The sequence below is a fragment of the Portunus trituberculatus genome, chromosome 6 (genome assembly GCF_017591435.1).
Source record: "Portunus trituberculatus isolate SZX2019 chromosome 6, ASM1759143v1, whole genome shotgun sequence".
NCBI lineage: Eukaryota > Metazoa > Arthropoda > Malacostraca > Decapoda > Portunidae > Portunus > Portunus trituberculatus.
The window spans coordinates 503,161-511,070 of NC_059260.1; the positions used below are offsets into that span (position 1 = coordinate 503,161).

The window sequence follows — 7,910 nt, forward strand, 5'->3', positions numbered from 1 at the left end:
AAAACAGAATAAAGCTTGGGAACATTTAACACGTCCATTAATACAACACAAACACTTGAAACGCCCATAGGAAACCAAATTAAAGCTATTTCTATTCCTTCAAACCACCACCACCGCCACCACCACCACTCACCCTTCGCTACTCAAGGTTCTTCCGGGCAAAGTAAGAGTCAGCGAAGTAGAATAAGGCATTGAAGACCCCGAGGGATGAATGGTGATGCCGGCAGCGCTCAACACCACACACGCCATCACTGTTTTCTACGAGTTAATGGAGAGAGAGAAGGAGAGAAAGGGTGGTGGTGAGAGTAAGTGGTGGTGCTGGTAGTGTTGGTGGGGTGGTGCTTTGAAATGTTAGTTCTTTCCTGTTCCCTGGTCTCTTAATCTCTGTCTCTTGCCTCCTTCTTCTTTTCCTTTTACCTTCCTTCCTCCTCCTATTTTTTTTCTTCTATCTCTCTTTCCTCCTCCTTCCTCCACCTTTTTATCCTTTCCTTCTTTTTACCTTCCTCCTCCTCCTTTTTACCTTCCTATCAGTCGCTGTGCGACTGATACAGGATAACCTAGATGGGCCCTGGTGGCCTTTGTTATCCTATTATTTATATTATGTTATGTTAGGTTATGTTCTACCTATCCTCATCCTCCTCCTCTTCACCTTCCTACTCTCTCCTCCTCCTCCCCATCCTCACCCATCCTCCAGCAAAGTGACTCACAAAACATGTCTTCTGGAGGTCCCTGGCGCCCCCCTCAGGTAGGTGTAAAGGTTCTTCCCACACTGCCGAAGGTGAAGAAATCGACGCCCATTGTCACGCTGATGATGATGATGTTGGCCATGAGTAGTAGTAGTAGTAGTAGTAGTATAGTAGTAGGTAATAGTAGTAGTAGTAGTAATAGTAGTAATAGTAGTAATTAACCCCTTTACTATTTCCTTACTACATCCTCTCAATCCGATTCAATTTAAGCTTACATTGAATCTCCCGCCCTCACAAAAACACCTTACCATATTCAAAACAGCCGCCTTTACTGCGCCACCTCACCAGCCAATCAACGGCAAGAATCTGTCCTAGTTACCTTGACGTCACACCAACGCTGCCTCTGATTAGTGGAGGCCATGGTGGTGATGGTGGTGGTGGTCACGTGACAGACCTCGGTCATTCAGGCTGGAGAGCAACAGGGAGGTGAAAGAAGCAAGTCATTTTGTTCATTATCGCGAAAACTATGTGGTATGGGCGTGTTCTGGTGTATTGACGTGGGCGTGGGAAACCTGGTGCGTGTGGTGACGGGCGTGGGCGGCGCTGCTAGGAAGGACGGTGAAGATATGCGAGGATTAAGATTGAAAGGTGAGAAGGGTTGTTTCTACGAGTGTGCGGATCGAGGGCTGAGGGTAGGGAGGTGGATGAGGAAGGGAGGAGGAGTGAGGTGGACTACACGATTTCTCACGCTATGAAAGATAAGCATGAGATTTAGAAGACTACTACTACTACTACTACTACTACTACTACTACTACTACTACTACTACTACTACTACTACTACACAACACCATTAGTTACTCACAATTTCCATCAGTTTCAAGATATCAGATGGCTTCTTCAACATGTCAATCTCCACCATCATGCTAAAGGCGAGGCAAGGCAAGGCAAGGCAAGACAGGGGAGGAGGAGAGGCGAGGCAATGCATGGGTGGAGGAGATGGATGGGGAGGAAGGGCAGGATAGAAGCAGGGACAGTAATATATTGTCAGTGATTATTCTTTGTTGTTGTTGTTGTTGTTGTTGTTTTTTTTTAATGATTTGGTAATGTGAGGGATATATTGGAGTAAGTGGATCTCTCTCTCTCTCTCTCTCTCTCTCTCTCTCTCTCTCTCTCTCTCTCTCTCTCTCTCTCACTCTCACATCATTCACACACACACACACACACACACACTTCACAGCACATCCACACACACACACACACACACACACACACACACACTCTATACACACACACACACACCATCCACACACACACACACACACACACACACACACACACACACACACACACACACACACACACACACACACACACACACACACACACACACACACACACCCCATCCATCACGGCACACCCCATCCATCGCCACACACCCTATCCAGCGCCACGCATCCCATCCACCGCCACACCACCACACACACACACACACACACACACACACACACACACACACACCACACACCAACCAACCACCACCCACCATCCACCACCACCATCATACCTGGCGCCCCGCGAGCCCCCGACCCGCCGACCCCCGCCGGCCCCGGCCAGCCGCACCTCCTCCACCATGCAGCCAAGTGATTTAGGGCGCTTTTCGAGTGTTTTGCAGGTGTTTGCAGGTGTTTTAAGGGCTCGCTGTGTTGTAGTAGATGGAGGAGGTGGAAATGGAAGGATGGGGAGGAATGCGGGAGGGAAGGGAGAGGAGATGGAGGAGGTGAAAAAAGGTGCAAAAAAACTACTTCGTCTCTACATCACAATTTTTTCTCGTTTATCATTGGAGCTTGCATTGGTTTTGTATTTTATTTATTGATAGGAATGTAAATCAAGGTATAATCCGTAATAAGATCGTGTCTAGCTCCGTTTTTTGTTTCTCGTTGAAATAACACTTTCGGCTTTATACAATTTTTAACTTTTTTAATAAGCGCGCCTAGGATTGTTTTAGTGCTTGATATAAGACTAGAAAAATATGAAAAACATGATCCAAACAATAATATTCCATAAGATTTGGTTTAACTATTCGTATTTTCAAATTAAAAAGTGTTAACGGTTCTAAAGTAGAAAACGAAAATCTTTATACGACGAGGAATCTGTGTTTTCTTTATTTGGCTGGAAAGCGAAAATTTTTGTCATTCAGAAAATGTAATGTAATGTAGTTTGGCTGTGCTTTCCATCTCGACATTATGGGGTGTTGTGGCGCCGTTATTTTGAATTAGTGACCCTTCGATGGACGACGTTTTGTAAACAAACGACTCGCTTACGTTTTTATGTTTTGGTTCTTAGTAAAACTTTTTGTTGCATTTAAAAGTGTAGTGCATTTCAGTGTGAGTGCCGTTTTTCTTTTGTCGATTTTTAAAATGAATTGCGTACGTAAATATTGGGCCACACTGGGCACCTCAGCTGTGCCTTCCCCGCAGGTGTCCAACACTGCTTTTTCTGTCCTCCCCCCTGTGTGTCCAGACCCAGAGAGTGAAGCAAAGCCAGAATCAACCACTACAACAGATAAACAGCCCATTACTGTGTTAAATAAGGCGATGGTTATATATACCCCCGTTCAGACCACCAGGCGGCCCCCTTGACCCGGACCCTGACCCCGTCACACCAACCCCCGTCTCTTCGCGTGTCAACTCGTCAACATTTCCTTCAATTCTCACCTGAAAATATATAAAGTGTAGTGATGGGAGAAAGAAATGGGGAATGGAAGTGTGTGAGGGAGTTTAACAGTGGTAACACCAGCATCATTTTAGTGTGTGCCCTTGGTGTGGAGGTGGACTCGTGGCTGACCACTTCCTCCACCTACTCCAACACAGCAAGCCCTCAAAACACTCGAAAAGTGCCCTAAATCACTTTGCTGCAGGGGGAAGGGGTGGGGCTGGCTGCGTTTTGGCTGTGGCTGGCGGGGGTCGGTGGGTCAGGGCACCAGGGACGCCTTACTGTGATGCTGGTGTGTGGTGTGTGTCTCTCTCTGTGTGTGTGTGTGTAGGTAGGATCTCTAACTGCCTCTGTACAGTATTAGTTATTTATTAGTTGTTATTATTTTTATCTATTTTTATTATTTTTTTTTTCCAGCTACCCACCTTGTACTACCTCAGAATCCACTCTCAGGCTACCACCACTATTCCTCCCATCTTTCCTGACTCCCACACCAACACAGAGACAGCTACCCACCTTGTACTACCTCAGAATCCACTCTCAGGCTACCACCATTATTCCTTCCATCTTTCCTGACTCCCACACCAACACGGGGCATTAATTCTCGTCCTCCACAGCCTTGTTTGGACACTGCACTGCCTGGAAGCCTTTCAAAGTGCTCCTTAAATGGCCTTCCTTTCTCAGATGTCCTTATAAAAGTCTTTGGCTTTGCCTTTCCTGTTGTATAATGTAGCAGTGTGCGGGAGTGGGTAGTGGAGTGTAAGGAGTGTGAGAGTGGTTGGGAGTGGTTAGTGGAGTGTGCGAGTGGTCAGTGGAGTATTGGAGTGTGTGTCAGTGGGTGGTGGAGTGTGTGAGTGGGTGGGAGTGTGTGACAGTGGGTCACTCTGCCTCTAGAACTGTAAAAACAACTTAGATAACTAGTATAAATTTAGAAGAAGCATTTTGAAATAGTGGAGGTGAAGGACAGAAGGGTTTGAGAAGACCGGCCTTAGTTTGGCAGTGAAATGGTCAACTTCTAAGCTGTGTATTGAGTCAAATGTCCACAAAACGGCCAGAAATATTAATGTGTTTGTTTGTCTGCAGGTGATGTGGAGAACTGGTGAGAGGAACCTGGTGAGATTTACACAACTCTGGACCACCTCAGCAAGTCACCACCCCTGGACCACACTAAGTCACCACTTCTGGACCACCGCACCAGTCACCAGTCACCACAACCATACTGGAGAGTTGTGAGTGAGTGGTGATCGTGGACACAGGAACAACACGGGATTCTGGGAGTGGAGGGATGTTGGCTAGAGGCAGTAGAGGAAGGAAAGGATTTAGGAGTAGTGATAGACAGGACTATGAAATTTTCAAAGCAATGTTTAGAAGCAAGAAATAGGGCAAATAGGATCCTGGGTTTTATAAATAGAAATGTTAGTTATAAAAGTAAGGAAGTGGTGCGTAGCTTATATAATTCCTATGCTAGGCCCCATTTAGAGTGTTGCATACAGGCCTGGTCACCCCATTATAGGCAGGATATCAACATGTTAGAAGCAGTTCAGAGAAGAGCAACTAGGATGATACCAGCATTAAAGCGCCTTGAGTATAGAGATAGATTAAAGGAATTAAACATGTTTTCATTTGAGAGGAGATGTATAAGACGGGATATGATAGAGTTATTTAAAATGTTCTCAGATACAAACTACATTGATGTGAGATCTTTCTTTACCTTAGAGGAGGGAAGTAGGACTAGAAATCATGGCAGGAAGATTAGAAAGCAAGGCTGCAGGTTAGATATAAGAAAATATTTCTTTAGTTATAGGGTGGTAGACTTCTGGAATGCATTGCCAAAGACGGTTGTAAATAGCACTAGTTTGACAATGTTTAAAAACAGATTAGATAAGCACTTAAATTTATTAGATTTATAATTATGTATAGCGCTGCATGATAGTTTTTATAAGAAATTTACTATAGTTAAAGAAGACATGATCCCCATGTAAGGGGATCACAAATTGTAGAGGATTTCGCTGCAGGACTTAGCCCTGTTAATGGGCCAAATATTTAGAATTAGTATATAATGTATTGTGTAGTACTTGTAAGTGTATCTTTAAGTACTGATGACGAGGTCGCTGTGCGACTGATACAGGATAACCTAGATGGGCCCTGGTGGCCCTTTGTTATCCTATTATTTATGTTATGTTTTATGTTATGAGTGTGATGGGAGAGTGTGGGAGGGGCTAGGCAGTGTGGGAGAGTGGGAGAGTGTGATCTGAGAGTTTGGGAGAGTATTGGGGTATGTGGGAGTGTTATGTGAGAGTCTTGGGAGAGTGAGAAGGATGTTGAGGTGTGTGAGAAGGGTAGAGAGAGTGTGGGAGAGTATAATATGGGAGAGTGTGATGTGAGAGTGCTGGGAGAGTGGAGAAAGAGTATTGGGGTGTATGGGAGAGTTCTGGGAGAGTGGTAGATCGAGTATTAGGGTGTATGGGAGAGTGAGGGAGAGAGTCATGTGAGAGTTCTGGGAGAGTGGTAGAGTATTGGGAAGGGAGTGAGAGAGGGAGGGAGCGTGGGAGAATGTGGAGAGACTATTGGGATTTGTGGGAGAGTTGAGAGAGTGTGGGAGAGTGGAAGAGTGTTGAGGTGTGTGAGAGGGAGTAGTGGAGAGTGTGGGAGTGTGTGGAAGGGTGACAGGGATATGAGAATGTGTGGCAGAGTTTGTTGAGTGTTCCGGCAGAGTGTGTACAGAGATTTCCTTGTTTGTCGAGTGTTGCAGCAGAGTGTGTATAGAAATGTCAATGAGGAATGCCAATTTGCCGAGAAACACTAGATTTATACATGAAAGTTGGCAGTCTGTATTGTATACACACACACACACACACACACACACACACACACACACACACACACACACACACACACACACTGAGAATGTCTTTTTCAAAACTCAAGGGGCCAAAATTGATAAAGGTTACCGACTTTCCCAGTGTCCGAATGTCCTTGTGTTGTGCGGCCTTCACACTGCATGGCTCACACTTCACTCTTCACCCCTTCAGTAGTGTGACGCATTTCCTTACTCAGTCTGGTGACTATTTGGTGATTTTCAAGCTTCAGAAACTCATGTGGGGGATTAGAATAGTGAAGACTGTGGCCATTAATCTTCTGACCTCCATATACCCTTCCTAATGTTAGTAAAATGGTCTTATTGTAGCCAAACTATCTTGAAATGCTCAAAATACATGCCAAACTGTCTTAAAATGGCCTAAAAGTGTCAAACTGTCTTAAAATGGTCTAAAAACACGAGTCTCCATATTCCCTCTGGTGACTATTTGGTGATATTCTACAGCTTCAGAAACTCATGTGGGGGATTAAAATAGTGAAAACTGTGGCCATTAATCTTCTGCCCTCCATATACCTTTATTAATGTCAATAAAATGGCCACAGTCTTCACTATTTTAGCCCCTTCAGTAATGAGACAATTTTTTTACCTTGAGATCTGTGAACCATTAGACCATTTTATTGACATTAACAATGGTCTATGGAGGGCAGAAGATTAATGGCCACAGTCTTCACTATTCTAATCCCTCACATGAGTTTCTGAAGCTTGAAAATCACCAAATAGTCACCAGAATGAGTAAGGATGTGCATCACACTACTGAAGGGGTGAAGAGTGAAGTGTGAGCCATACAAGGCTGCAGGTTAGATATAAGAAAATATTTATTTAGTCATAGGGTGGTAGACTTCTGGAATGCATTGCCAGAGAGGGTTGTAAATAGCACTAGTTTGACAATGTTTAAAAACAGATTAGATAAGCACTTAAATTTATTAGATTTATAATTATGTATAGCGCTGCATGATAGTTTTTATAAGAAATTTACTATAGTTAAACAAGACATGATCCCCATGTATGGGGACCACAAATTGTAGAGGATTTCGCTGCAGGACTTAGCCCTGTTAATGGGCCAAATATTTAGAATTAGTATATAATGTATTGTGTAGTACTTGTAAGTGTATCTTTAAGTACTGATGACGAGGTCGCTGTGCGACTGATACAGGATAACCTAGATGGGCCCTGGTGGCCCTTTGTTATCCTATTATTTATGTTATGTTATATGTTATGCAGTGTGAAGGCAGCACAACACAAGGACATTCGGACACTGGGAAAGTCGGTAACCTGACTCAATTTTGGCCCCTCGAGTTTTGGAAAAGAGATTCTCAACTTTGTGTGTGTGTGTGTGTGTGTGTGTGTGTGTGTGTTTGTGTTTGTGTTTGTCTGTGTGTGGAAGGGGGGGTGAGGTTAATGAAGAGAAGTAACTGTTTTTATTTATTTATTTATCAACAATTGTATTTATTTCTTCCCACATCACTTGTAAACAAACAGACAAACAAACAGATTTATTAGGAATTAAATTTATATAAGAAAAACAAAATATTCACTTTTATATATATATTTTTGATAATTTATGTATATTTTGTGCTCTCTCTCTCTCTCTCTCTCTCTCTCTCTCTCTCTCTCTCTCTCTCTCTCTCTCTC

The 7,910-nt window shown here is 43.7% G+C and overlaps 1 long non-coding RNA gene across 1 annotated transcript; it reads left to right on the forward strand.

The window, feature by feature from the left end:
* Positions 1 to 1,110: 1,110 nt before the first annotated feature.
* On the forward strand, positions 1,111 to 7,800 carry LOC123517424. The gene is made up of 3 exons (XR_006678462.1): positions 1,111 to 1,334; positions 4,484 to 4,633; positions 7,500 to 7,800. It is a non-coding gene; the product is annotated as an uncharacterized LOC123517424 (long non-coding RNA).
* The last annotated feature ends 110 nt before the right edge of the window (positions 7,801 to 7,910 follow it).